The 12766-nt window shown below is 34.3% G+C and overlaps 1 protein-coding gene across 4 annotated transcripts in view; it reads right to left on the bottom strand.

The window, feature by feature from the left end:
• Positions 1-12766, bottom strand: part of LOC134851711 (uncharacterized) — a 215982-nt gene that overhangs the window by 92186 nt on the left and 111030 nt on the right. The gene's annotated exons all lie outside the window — the stretch shown is intronic.

Genomic DNA, 12766 nt, shown 5'->3' with positions numbered 1-12766 from the left:
TTTTTTCCGTTTGTGGCTGTTTTGACATTTTCTGGATAAACTCGACCCTTTTATTCCATAGTTAAAGATAGAACTGAACATGTTTGATAATCTTATATGCAGTGAGCTTTTTTGTTTTAAAATTAAAGTTTTTTGTTTTAAAATTAAAGTTTTTTGTTTTAAAATTGTTGTTTTAAAATAACTCGCAGGGTCAGAGTAATATGCCAAAAGTCAAGCTATTTCAGCATTTCTTGAAGAAGTTCCTCGGTCGAAAAGACTCAGGTTGCAAGTGATCAGGCCCATGCAAAATTCAGTGAAACATAATAAAAATAAATATGAAAACGGACATCCAAAAATAACATCATAAAGTACTCAAGTTCTGTTTCAAATAATTATTCAAGAAGTGATAGCTTTGTGTATCGAAAACCATGGAGGGACGTTTCTCTCTGAGCTCTTTTAAAACAGGAGGTTTTTTCTGACTCAGATTTTTTTTACCCATGTTTGACTAATTTCTAAGAATATGCCAAAAAAAAGTTTGTTTGATAGCCCAGTTAACGTAACCGACAGAAAAAAACTCACTGAATCACGCTGCAAACAGTGATGTTGCTTCTAAGCGTCTAAAAACATCAAAATTTTTAAATACAGCTAGTTGTCGCTTTCGAAAAAATGTTGAATTGTCGGTAACCTCCAGGTTCACTATAAATATTTCCGATATAAATTCCATTCCTGAGTTTACTGGGAATTCAAAAAATCAAGGCTCTGCCATGATACGAGCAGTATGGCTAAGAAAGCGTTATAAACAGCGGCTAGATTTCGAAAGTACCTGCAGATTCTTTACAAGAGCTCTCCGTGATTTTCATCTAAAGTTTTACTGAACAACCTTCAAAAAAGACCCAGTTTCCTTTTAATAATTTTCACTGCATTACTTCACTTGCCAAAAAAATTAGCTGAGCTACTGGCAGAGTTATCACTCATTTTTCTTAAAAAGATGGAAATGAAAGGTAGCATCAAGCGATATCGCGCTGAATAAAAGGTAGCATCAATTATATAATTCTCATAAAAATGGGTCGAACTTAAGTAGAAAACAAGAGCACCTAACTCAAAGAAATTTACAACCAAGCATTCAGTCTCACCTACATTCCATCTCATGTAAAGCGAAGCATGAAATCATACAATGTCTCCAAGAAGCGTTAAATTTAAGCACAAACCAAGAGAACTTGAAACAAAAAGAAAAGTAGAATCACGTTGAAAGTAACATCCATTCCCACTGCATACCCATGACCAGAACAAAAAATCATCCATTTTCTCTAAACGAAGGGTTGAAATTAAAGGGAAAACAAGGGAACAAAAAGAAAAGTAGAATCACGTTGAAAGTAACATCCATTCCCACTGCATACCCATGACCAGAACAAAAAATCATCCATTTTCTCTAAACGAAGGGTTGAAATTAAAGGGAAAACAAGGGAACAAAAAGAAAAGTAGAATCACGTTGAAAGTAACATCCATTCCCACTGCATACCCATGACCAGAACAAAAAATCATCCATTTTCTCTAAACGAAGGGTTGAAATTAAAGGGAAAACAAGGGAACAAAAAGAAAAGTAGAATCACGTTGAAAGTAACATCCATTCCCACTGCATACCCATGACCAGAACAAAAAATCATCCATTTTCTCTAAACGAAGGGTTGAAATTAAAGGGAAAACAAGGGAACAAAAAGAAAAGTAGAATCACGTTGAAAGTAACATCCATTCCCACTGCATACCCATGACCAGAACAAAAAATCATCCATTTTCTCTAAACGAAGGGTTGAAATTAAAGGGAAAACAAGGGAACAAAAAGAAAAGTAGAATCACGTTGAAAGTAACATCCATTCCCACTGCATACCCATGACCAGAACAAAAAATCATCCATTTTCTCTAAACGAAGGGTTGAAATTAAAGGGAAAACAAGGGAACAAAAAGAAAAGTAGAATCACGTTGAAAGTAACATCCATTCCCACTGCATACCCATGACCAGAACAAAAAATCATCCATTTTCTCTAAACGAAGGGTTGAAATTAAACGGAAAACAAGGGAACAAAAAGAAAAGTAGAATCACGTTGAAAGTAACATCCATTCCCACTGCATACCCATGACCAGAACAAAAAATCATCCATTTTCTCTAAACGAAGGGTTGAAATTAAAGGGAAAACAAGGGAACAAAAAGAAAAGTAGAATCACGTTGAAAGTAACATCCATTCCCACTGCATACCCATGACCAGAACAAAAAATCATCCATTTTCTCTAAACGAAGGGTTGAAATTAAAGGGAAAACAAGGGAACAAAAAGAAAAGTAGAATCACGTTGAAAGTAACATCCATTCCCACTGCATACCCATGACCAGAACAAAAAATCATCCATTTTCTCTAAACGAAGGGTTGAAATTAAAGGGAAAACAAGGGAACAAAAAGAAAAGTAGAATCACGTTGAAAGTAACATCCATTCCCACTGCATACCCATGACCAGAACAAAAAATCATCCATTTTCTCTAAACGAAGGGTTGAAATTAAAGGGAAAACAAGGGAACAAAAAGAAAAGTAGAATCACGTTGAAAGTAACATCCATTCCCACTGCATACCCATGACCAGAACAAAAAATCATCCATTTTCTCTAAACGAAGGGTTGAAATTAAAGGGAAAACAAGGGAACAAAAAGAAAAGTAGAATCACGTTGAAAGTAACATCCATTCCCACTGCATACCCATGACCAGAACAAAAAATCATCCATTTTCTCTAAACGAAGGGTTGAAATTAAAGGGAAAACAAGGGAACAAAAAGAAAACTACAACCATACTGAAACGTAGAGTTAAATCAAACCTACATACTTAGATCAACCAAAACATGAAATCATACAATTTTCATGAAAGAAGGGTCAAACTGAAGCAGAAAACAATCGAACTAAACTAAAATAGAAACTCAATCACGTTGAGAGGTAGCATCTAGTGACACCTGTATACCCAGGTCGACCAAAACCAGATATCATACAGTTTCCACAAAAAAAGCTTGAACTTAAGCAGAACACAAGCAAAATTAAGCAAGGAAAAATTAAAATCACGCTGAAACATTGCATGAAACGTTCCACCGGCTTACCCATGTTGACCAAAATAAAAAATCGTTCAACTTTTGTTTAATAAGGGTCGATTTTAAGCAAAAAAAGCGAAAATAAACGGAAAAAGTTACAATCAGGCTGAAACGTAGAACCCAGTCAAACCTGTAGCAGCTTCCTTAAGAGAAGCGGTTACAATTCAGCAGAAAAAGTTTGCCCCAAACAAGAAAAAATACAATTTCTATAAAAGATGGATCAAACTTAAGCAGATAACTAGCGATTCTAACTAAAAGAAAAAGAAAAACAGGCTGATACGTAACATCAAGTCAACCTGCATACCCAGGCTGACCAGAACATGAAATCATGCAATATCTATAAAAGGCGAGTCGAATTGAAGCAGAAAACAAGCGATTTTAACTAAAATAAAACTCAATCCCGCTGAAAGTTCGCATCTTGTCCCACCTGCATAACATGGTTGACAAAAGCAAGAAATCAAACAATTTCAATAACAGAAGGCTCGAATTTTAGCACAACCTGAGAGAACTTCTTCCTGGATAAAAACTACTTCCAGGTTGAAAACTAGCATCCAGTCACACCTGCAAACCCAGATTGACCCAAACATGAAATAATTCAGAAGCGTCTAATTTAGGCAGAAACCAAGCGAACTTAAAATAACTACTTCCAGTCAAAAAAGATGGGTCGAACTTAAGCAGAGAACAAGAGCATTTAACCGAAAAAAAATCAACCAAGCTGAATCACAGGGAAATTATCATCCATTCCCACCTGCATACCAATGAACAATTTAAAAAAAGTCATACACTTTCCATAAAAGGAGGGTTGAACTTAATCAGAAAACAATCAAACTAAACTAAAAAGAATACTCAATCACGCTGAGAGGTAGCATCCAGTGACACCTGCATACCCAGGTTGGACCAAAACGTGAAATGATGTAATTTCCACGAGATAAGGGGCGAAATAAACTAAAAAACAATCAAAAGATAGCATCCAGTCACACCTGCAAACCCAGGTTGAACAAAACAAATAAACAAAAACTTCTATAAATGAAGGGTCGAACTTAAGCAGAAAATAAACGAACTTAACTGAAAGAAAAAAAACACCAGGCTGAACTGGAGCATCCAGTCACACCTGCATAACCAGTTTGACCAAAACGTGAAATCATACTTTTTTCAAAGAGAAGGGTCGCACTTAAGCAGTAAACGAGCGGGATCAACTGAAAGAAAAATTAATACCAAGGCTAAAAAGTAGCATCCAGTCACGCCTGTGTACCCAGGTTGACTAAAACAAAAAATCAAACAATTTCCATAAGAGAAGGATCGAACTTAAATATAAAACAACCAAACTTAACTAAGCAAAACTAAAAACAGGCTGAAAGGTAGCTTCCAGTCCCTCCTGCCTACCCAGATTAACGAAAATATGAAATCATTAAGTTACGATATAATAATAACGGTTGTTTTTAAGCAGAAAACAAGCGAACTCTACTAAAAGAAAAATTTAATCACGCAAAAAAGTAGCATCCAGTCACATTAAGCAAAAATTAAGCAAACTTAACAAAAAGAAAACTGCAACCAGGCTGAAAGGTAGCATCCAGTCACCCCAGCAAACCCGTATTGACCAAAACAAGGAAGCAAAAAGATTCTGTAACAGAACGGTTGAACTTAGCAGAAATGAAGCGAGCCTAAGCACAAGAAAACTACAACCAGGCCGTCTCGTAGCGTCCAGTTACACCTGCATACCCAGGTTGACCAAAATTTGAAATCCCAAAATCTTCGTAAAAGAAGGATCGAACTTAAGCAGAAAACAGGGGACCTCAGCTCAAAAAAAAACTTCAATCACGCTTAAATATGGCGTTTACTTACACGTGTATACCCAGATTGACCGAGACAAAAATTCAAATATTTTCAAAAAAAGGATAGCAAACCTAAGCAGAAAATAAGCAAACGTAACTGAAAGAAAACTACAATCAGGCTGAACGGTATCATCCATTCACACCTGCATACTCAGGTTGACCAAAACAGAAAATTAAACAACTTCTATAAGAGAAGGGTCGAACTTAAGGTGCAAACAACCGAACTTAATTATAAGTGTATATCAACCAGGTTGAAAGGTAACATCCAGTCAAACCTGCATACCCAGGTTGACCAAAAAAAAAATCAAACAATTTCCATCAGAGAAGGGTCGGACTTAAGTGGAACACAACCAAATTTAAACAATTTCTATAAGAGAAGGGTCGAACTTAAGGTGCAAACAGCCAAACTTAATTATAAAGGTAATTCAACCAGGCTGAAAGGTAACATCCAGTCAAACGTGCATACCCAGGTTGGCCAAAACAAAAAATCAAACAATTTCCATCAGAGAAGGGTCGATTTTAAGTGGAACACAAACAAATTTATTCAAAATAAAACTACAACCAGGCTTAAAGGCAGCTTCCAGTCCCTCCTGCCTACCCAGATTGACGAAAATATGAAATCACAAAGTTAAGATAAAAGAATGGTAGTAATTAAGCAGAAAACAAGCAAACTCAGCTAAAAGAAAATTTCAATCACTCAAAAAATAAGCGTCACATCTGCGTTCCTAGGGTCAAACTTAAGCAGAAATAAAGCAAACTTAACCAAAAGAAAATTGCAACAAAGCTAACAGGTAGCAACCAGTCATACCTGCATACGCAAGTTCACCAATACAAAAACTCAAACAATTTCCATTAAAGAAGAGTCGAACTTAAGCAGGAGACAACCGAACTTAATTAGAAGAAAAACACAACCAGGCTGAAACGTAGCATCTGGTTACTTCTGCATACCCAGGTTGACTAAAAACGTGAAATCAAACAGTTTCGAAAAAAGGGTCGAACTCAGGCAGAAAACAAGCAAACTTAACTAAAAAAAGCTACAATCAGGCGGAAGCGTAGCATTCAGTCACAACTGCATGACCTGCTTGAGTTTAACAATAGGAAAAATTTAGTCGCGACAATTTTTTTTTCACTTTGAGCAGTTTTTCGAACGACTTGATTAAGAAAAACTACACAAACGAAAAAAAATTTTGAATGGGGCATAATAAAGAAGAGTTGTCTTTAGAAAATGAATGCAACCAAAAATGAAAAATAGAATTAATTCAATTTTTTCCATTGTTTTGCTCTAAAAAAATAGTTTTTTTAGTTGAATTTTTTGCCAAAACAGCGCAAAAAAGTCTAAGCAGGTTTTCTCTTAAAAAAAATCAAAATTTCTCAGCCTAAAAGCCTGAAGAAAAATTGAATTTTCATATAACCAACGTTACTCGACCGTTTAATTGCTCAAATTTGAACTGATAATCAAAAATTTTAAAACAGTTTTTCTCGACATTGAGTCAATTTTTTAAAAAATTTTATTGATGTCCAAATAAAAAAGTTCATTTTGATATGTCGTTCTACCCATTTTATTAATTTTTTGTGATATTTGATTTCAAAAGAGAAAAACAAATAAAGGATCAAACACACCCGAATACATGATCAGAAAAAAACTGTATGATACACTTCCAGATAATACGAAATCCATATGATAAAATTTTTGCAATACGTGAAAATGTTTGGCACATTTTTTTGCTCAAATCATGTCAATAGAATTTCGCTTTGTTTGTACTTCTGAATTTTGCTCGAAAATTTTAATTAGCTTTTCTAAAATGAGAAAACTCTCTATTTACCTATCTCACAGGTAAACTGCAACTGAATATAAATCATATCAATAAATCGTTTGCATTTTCACGTTATGCAAAAAACCGTCAATTTTTATATTGCTAGAAAAATCAGTTTTAAAAACTTAGTGATTGACAGATTAAACATATCAACAAACATAGCCAATTAACAGGTTAAAAGAGTCATGAACACAAGGGATCTAAAAAATTGGCCTTAAAACTCTTTGAATTTGTAGAAAAGTTTATGTTGGGCACTTTTTATGTAAAATTAACACATTTTGAGAAAAGTGGATCTATACGTAAAACTTTGATTTCGGTGGGAAATCTGATAATTAATTTATACTTTCGAAATCAGAAGTCGATCACGTTTTTCGTGACTGTTACACTTCTGTTAGATAATGGAGTTTGCTTTCCTTTTAACAGTGGAAATGCACTGAACCTAAAAAAAATCTCAAGTCAAACCGCGAAAAATCAAAACTAAGCTTGAACAATTTTTTTTATAAAAACAATTCCTGAAAAAAAAACAAACAAAGTCATCAAATTTCTAAATAAGAGTACTCACTACGTTCATTAATCTTAAAAACAAACAACTGATAAGTCTGTGAGAAGCATTTTTTCGATAAAAATTTTCAGAGCTGAGATAACCTTGAAAAACAAAATTTCAGACTTCAAATTGGATCTGAGACACCCTTTGTTATTTGATTATATCTGCGTTTCGAGCAATCAATTCAGTTTTTTTTCTTTTTTTTTGCTGCTTGTGCAAGGCACATCTATATTTAGAAAACAAAAAATTCCGAATAGTAATACAAACCGGTTTTTTTCAAAGATTTTTCAGATCTGATTTAGAATAATTACTGGCTTACGAGTCTCTAATTGATCTTTGTTACATTCTAGGTATTGCTGTTTTAATGCTTGATTATTTCTGATTTGATCTTCAATGTCAATACTATGCTATGGGAAACTAACGCTCGATTATTTCCATTTAATTAAAACGTGGGCAAAAAATGGAATTTTTTCATACTGAGTTTCCCTGCACTGGAAATCCATGAAAAATAATTGATTTCATTTGAGTTTTTATGCTAGTGTCTATAAAAAAGAAAAAAAATCTGATCACAATAAATTAAAAATGGATTAAATGGCCATCATTTATTGAAGCAATAAAACCATAGCGAATCAATTATAATCTATTAATTTTAACTTTTAAAGAAAAAGCCTATGATACATTATTATAATCGACTTTTTTCACTTTCATGAGATGCAAGTTTCAGTTTCGCCGCACACAGAGTCTTTGCTCATTTTAAACTAAAATTGGAAACTTTTTGTAGAATTTCATTTTTTATGAGTATCTTTGACTCTGTTATTCGTTTTATCTTACACAGTTTTGTTACTTTTTACCATTTTTTAAATTATTTAAAAACTTGAGGGGAGGGTGAAAACTGGAAATATACCAAATTTGAGAGGAAGCGCGGTAAACAATTGCAGTTTTGGCCAAAATCTTACAAAAATAGTATCCTTGACTTACATGTATTTCCAAAAAATGGAAAGAGGCAAGCGTTGTCGTGGGGTGGAGGGATGGGCGTAGGAATGTGGGGAAAGACAGGACAAATCTGGGGAGGAGGGGTTGGGTGAGAGATTGGACAAAAAAGGGATTATATAGAGATTTGGGAGAGCTCAGAAGCTCAAATTGCTCGCCCTATAAATTAAAAAAAGTCGACAAAAGGTGACAGTTATTATGTGTTCGGGGTGTTTCTTTTTCTCTTGATTATTCAAAAAAAATCCTGGGGGAAATTTAAAGTTAAAGTCTGCTTTCGAATCATGTCGTGTACTTTTTTTACGCCTTCTTCCGTTTTTGTATCTGAAAAGCGCAATTCGCCTTTACTTGTAGCAGATGAATTCAAATCGAATTCAAAAACTGCGCATTTACCAAAATGCAATCATAAAGTTGCTAATCTGTATGAATACACTACTGCAGTTATCAGAGCCATTTAACTCCTTTTCCTGAAGAAGAAACAAATAAGTGGGCAAGACCTATGCAAGAAGCTTCACTACATTCATCTATTGCCAGAGTTTATGACTTGAACTTTACACTACTCGTCGGTTTCTTTTTCTCATAATATTGAGTTAGTAGTATTTTTAAAATCAGTCTTAAAATAGGGCTACTTGTATCAGAGTCAAAACTACGAAACTCCTTGGAAAGCCTCGACATGCGTGAAACTACTTGGAAAGCCTCGACTTGCGTGAAACTCCTTGGAAAGCCTCGACATGCGTGAAACTACTTGGAAAGCCTCGACATGCGTGAAACTACTTGGAAAGCCTCGACATGCGTGAAACTCCTTGGAAAGCCTCGACATGCGTGAAACTCCTTGGAAAGCCTCGACATGCGTGAAACTCCTTGGAAAACCTCGACATGCGTGAAACTCTTTGGAAAACCTCGACATGCGTGAAACTCCTTGGAAAGCCTCGACATGCGTGAAACTCCTTGGAAAGCCTCGACAGGCATGAAACTCCTTGGAAAGCCTCGACATGCGTGAAACTCCTTGGAAAGCCTCGACATGCGTGAAACTCCTTGGAAAACCTCGACATGCGTGAAACTCCTTGGAAAGCCTCGACATACGTGAAACTCCTTGGAAAACCACGACATGCGTGAAACTCTTTGGAAAACCTCGACATGCGTGAAAATCCTTGGAAAGCCTCGACATGCGTGAAACTCCTTGGAAAGCCTCGACATGCGTGAAACTCCTTGAAAAGCCTCGACATGCGTGAAACTCCTTGGAAAACCTCGACATGCGTGAAACTCTTTGGAAAACCTCGACATGCGTGAAACTCCTTGGAAAGCCTCGACATGCGTGAAACTCCTTGGAAAGCCTCGACATGCGTGAAACTCCTTGGAAAGCCTCGACATGCGTGAAACTCCTTGGAAAACCTCGACATGCGTGGAGACTTGCTTTAGAATTGATCAGCGTTTGATCATTTTTTCATCTGACTATTTCATTATAAAAACGTCCAGCATTAAACAATTTTTCATGAATAGTATAGACTCCTCGCACTGATAAAAATGGTTTAGGATCAATTTTAGCAGAAAAAGTATTCACATAAATTGTAATGGATTTGGATCAAGCGTAAATCGACTAATTGGTTCATCTTCAAAAAAGGGAAAAAATCTCTTTAGAGGAATTTTGAATCAATTCATGTTAATCTCATCAAAACTTGAAAACATTTTCATTTTGGACCTATTCTATATCAACTTAAATCCACCTGTTTGTCTCTATGTAGCTTTGTTTATGAGAGATTTCAAATCGATTGAATTTAATTTTATTCTTTTGCTAATTTTATCTTTTGCTTTATCTTTTCTATTTAAATTATGGTTGGGATGTTTTGTGTAAGCTTTTCAGTTAACTAACTCTTTGATGGTGATAAAATGCGAATTATGTACAGCGTGATCATTTGCTCGAAATGAGTGTTTTTATTTTTTTCTGGTTCCTCCTTTAAAAAGTCGGTAAACTGCTAACTACTTTGGTGCTCGGGGTGGGTTTTTTTTTCTTCAGATAAATTTCGACTACATTTAACAAGCCATGTTGACAGAATTTTTTTAATATCATTCGAAAGCTATTGTTGTCTTGCCTGCATCCAGTTTGAAGCGTTAAAAATTGATTTTACTACCAGTTTTACAAAAATTGAGAAAAAATTGATTTTAATCAATTATAACCTCTCCTTTTGAAATCAAATGAAATCAATTAAAATACATCGATTTTTTTATCCGAACTGTCAATTCATTTGTTTTGCAGGAAAATCCTTTATATTAGATTATAACTGATTTTAATCCCTTTTGTTTGCCCATATTGTCTTCGACCTTGTACATGATTTGCTTGTTTTATTTGCTTCTCGTAGATATTGGTTTATGTGAAATGGGAAAACTGTTTTAACAGCTTTCAAATCAACTCATGATGTTTATTGTTTACACAAAAATCGTTTAAACATCTAAACTTGGCCATAATAATTAATTATAATTCTGATAAAAGTACAGTTATGATTGTAATAAAATCGATTAGTTTCTCTTCTTACTGGAGCGGGTGAGCTTACATTTGAAAAGATATTTAAATTGTGATCATTTTTTGTAAAGTTATGGAGGTTTAAAGATTGCCTTTATGGCCAATTTGGGACAAATAACGCGCGATATATATTGCGCTAATAAGGCGGAAGCGGATGATTTAATCTGTCTTAAAAAATGCTCCAAATTAGTGCAAGGATGCTTATATGCCAAAATTGATTCGTTAACAGGAGCAAAATCTATCAATTTGTACTTAATATAGCGTGTGCAGGGATGTTTTCTCAAAAGTTTTCATTTTTTGTTTTTGTTTTATTACATTCAAATTTTTCGTGTTATTACTGCTCTATAGACCTTAAAAGGCAGTCGGATCATTCAGAGATTAGCCCTGATATGAACTTCAAAATCATCAAGGCATTCCCCGGAACTAAAAAAGTGCGGTGCTCAAACCAGCTTGATACGAGTCGGATGATCTTACAGATAGTTCCAAATTTCACTCAATTTGAATTATAACGATACCCGGGTTGATCAAAAATGCGTATCATACAATTCTCATAAATTTCTTTTCATACATTTTCATACAATTCCATACGTACAGAAAATTGTATGTAAACTCTATGATAAGCCTTTTCCCATAAATGGAAATGGTATGACAGATATTTTCTCCATAAACCAAAAAGTTGTTTTTTGTTCTTAAATTTATTTTCTGACAAATTTTCGGTTGTGTTTGCTACCGAACACAAGTGACAAAGACCTTGGTTACTCAGAGCACTAAAAGTTGGACGGTCTTGCATTTACAATGCATGGAAAACGAGCTGAATTGCCTTCGAAGTGTCTTTCACAAATGATATAACAAAAGTAACAAACTTTTAATTTTTGGCAAAATATTTCAATGTTGATTATTTTAAATTTGAGAATTTTCAAATTATCAGTTATTGATCAAGACATACATAAACACGCCTTACAAAAGAAATAAGAATTATCAGCGTTTTTGAAAAAAAAATTCAAATGAAAAGAAAAAAGCCAATATTATCGTATCCAGGACTACGTTATGCACACAAAAAATTAATTTTTGCATGCAAAAATTTTTTTTCGGAAAATATTTGTTTGCGTACAAAATTCGATTTTCGCATAAAAAACAACGAAAAATTTTTTTGGGCAAATTTTCAAAACGTTTTGGAAAAATTTTTTGTGTCGTATATGGAAATTGTATGGTAAGCGTTTTTTTCAAAAACAAAATTTAAAATCAGTTTTTTTTTATTACCAGTCTGTTGAACTGTCCTCAAAAAGCCGCAGAAATGTTTTAATTTTTTTTCTATTGTTTTTCGAAAATGTATGAAAATTGTATGACAAGCATTTTCTCTATACACTTGATGTATGGAATTGTATGATAATGATTTTTGTTGTCTGGAATTGTATGATAAGCATTTTCGGTGTATGGAGGTCAACCTGGGTATATTAGATGCTTAAATCAATTTCATATTGTCTGAAGTTTCATATCTTTTCAATCAATTCAACTACATTTTTTTCCTTAAATGAACATAGTGTATTTAATTAGTTTGAGATGAACAAAAAAACTACTTTCAAATCTTCAACCGTTCCTTATAAATTCCGATTTACAACCCGCACTAACAAATCTGTGATTGAAATCAACGTTTATAAAGATATAGTAGCCAGCAGCATGAAAATGCGCTACTTGCAGCTCATTTGCATACTATATAAACAATTTATTAACTAATTAATTAACATAATTTAACACAGAAATTAAAAGTCGAGTTCACTCAGCGCTTAATCTCTCACACCAGCTGGGAGTTGACTTTCAGGAGAAGGAGGGGTTTGGGATATAAACGTACTTGAGGTCCGAACCGGCGTTGTCATTCCAATTATCATACAAGCTATTATCAACTAAAGGCTATTGGTTTATCTCGCCGTAGATATTTTCTTAATGGTAGGTTATAATAGTTAAGAATAACCTTT

Source organism: Symsagittifera roscoffensis, chromosome 7, assembly GCF_963678635.1.
Source record: "Symsagittifera roscoffensis chromosome 7, txSymRosc1.1, whole genome shotgun sequence".
NCBI classification, from domain to species: Eukaryota; Metazoa; Xenacoelomorpha; order Acoela; family Convolutidae; genus Symsagittifera; species Symsagittifera roscoffensis.
The sequence above is the reverse complement of the archived record's forward strand: the minus strand, read 5'-3'. Positions and strand labels throughout refer to the sequence as shown.